This window comes from Gadus macrocephalus, chromosome 20 (genome assembly GCF_031168955.1).
Source record: "Gadus macrocephalus chromosome 20, ASM3116895v1".
In the NCBI taxonomy this organism is placed as follows: domain Eukaryota; kingdom Metazoa; phylum Chordata; class Actinopteri; order Gadiformes; family Gadidae; genus Gadus; species Gadus macrocephalus.
This window is the reverse complement of record NC_082401.1, coordinates 19,712,040-19,714,302: the sequence shown is the minus strand read 5'-3', so window position 1 is coordinate 19,714,302 and position 2,263 is coordinate 19,712,040.

Sequence of the window (2,263 nt, the reverse complement as noted above, 5' to 3'; positions counted from 1 at the left end):
TGTTTCTGATTGTCTTTCTGTGCTTGTATGTGTATGTGCGTGAGCGTGTGTGCGTATGTGTGCGTGTGGGCGAGCATGTGCGTGTCCGTGTGTGTTTGTCTTTGTCAGTAGTAAAGGACGAGGCGAGGCTTAAAGGTGTAGAAGAAACCTTCATGGACCCCTAGACGGCCCACCTCGCTTACAGAGAAAGAGATTGGACAAGCAGAAAGAGGTAGAGAACAGAGATGAAGCAGCAACTTGTGTGTCTTGTCTGACACAATGTCATTCAATTAACTGAAAAACAGAAAAAACGCGATCCAAGCCCCCGGGAGCTTGGACCCAGCCTGGATGCAGAGAGTGCTACACTCAAACAAGAGGTGGCTGACATGGCTGAGCCAAGGAAGGTCTTCCAGATGGAGAAAGGACATATCAAGCAGGCTATGGACACCTTCAGGAAGGCCTGGGCTGAGCATCAGAAGCATAGGAAGCGCGGGAGGGCTTTGAGCGTGAGGTCTTCTGGCTGGAAGGGTCTGACCTCCTTCATGGAGAAGAAAGGGACAGAAGTGAAGAAAGAAGCATTTCTCAACAAAGCAGGTAACCTCAAGGCCCTGCACAGCGACCAGGACCGGAACCTGAACCAGAATTATGTCACAACCTCCAAGATAGGCCCACACGCAACGCATGTGCCAAAGAGAGCCAGCACCTTTAACTTGCAGTCTGTTTCGCCTTGGCTGGACCGAACTGGCAACTGCACCTGTTTCCAAGAAAGGCCATGTGGACAAAGAAGGAATGGCAGGATTCTGTACTCTACTGGGCAGACAGGGTCAAGCAGGGGCGCTGAGGCTTATGTTGCTGTGCTACAGTCTGAGCTGCTCTTATCCTTCACTTCATTAATTGGTTTCATTAAAATTGACATGCCATAACATGACATTTTTTCAGGGCTATCTTTAAACATGGTTACATTTTTACATTTGTTAGACCTTCAGCTCTATTTGATACATGGTATCCATAGTTATTATGGTAATTATATTTCCAGAGGTCAGATTTCATTCAGCTTAGTGTAAGAATGTCTACCGGCTACGAAATATACAAGGTAAAATAAACAAAAAAAACGTCATAATGAGTGTGTGTGTGTGTGTGTGTGTGTGTGTGTGTGTGTGTGTGTGTGTGCGTGTGTGTGTGTGTGTGTGTGTGTGTGTGTGTGTGTGTGTGTGTGTGTGTGTGTGTGTGTGTGTGTGTGTGTGTGTGTGCGTGCGTGCGTGTGTGTGCGTGTGTGTGTGTGCGTGTGTGTGTGCGTGCGTGCGTGCGTGTGTGTGTGCGTGTGTGTGTGTGTGTGTGTGTGTGTGTGCGTGTGTGTGTGTGTGTGTGTGCGTGTGTGTGTGTGTGTGTGTGGTGGGTGGTGGGAGTTCCTAGACTACATGCCTTCCAGATGCCCCCCCCGCTTCTCCCCCCCCTCCCTCTACAGCTATCTGGGTTAGCGGTGCTATTCCGAGACAAGCGCATTTACGCCCCCCCCCCCCCCCCCCCCCCCCCCCCCCCCGCCAAGGCCCACCAGCGCCAACCACCGCCACCCCCAACAGCCCCCCCCCATCCCAGCCACATGGTAACTGGAGCTGGCTGGAGTGCGGCTCTGGCTGCTGCCAACAGAGGGCTATCTGTTCCACCTTATGCGCTCTCCCGCACGGCTGCCAAGTCGCTGCTGCTCCAGGACCACGCCACACAGATAGACGGATAGAGATAATGAATTATTCATGAGGGCTGAAAGGGAATGAATAAGTCCACCTGCGCCGCCGTCGTGTCGTATCCAGGACGTGCTGTCGTCGTCGGGTGTCGCCTCAAACCCTGCTGTGAGAGAAGGGGGACTCCAGACTTGTCCGTGTTGCTTTCATGGGTTTTGATGCGCTGCTCTTTCTTTTTCTTCCTCTGCCTTCCCGTTGACGGAGCTCCGGACATCAGAACCTTGTTGGAAATCTTTTTTTGTTGCATTTTTTTGGTAAGGACAACATTTCGGTAGACTGTTGAAGTGCCTGACAATTTCAGCCGCGTGACAGGAGAAAATAAGAAAATAAAATAGGAAAGAATGCCAAGTATTATATCCGTTCTTTCGAAAACGTTTTATCGAGGGCCTTTCAAAACGTGTTTTTATTTTCCTGATATTTTCCTGACAGTCAACTCTTTCCTCTGAGACACCAAAGCTCCACTCCAATCTGACCGCGACAGACAAGCTTTCGGGAATCAAGGGAATCTAACACAGTGGCTGACCCCTTCTCCTCGTATCTTATTC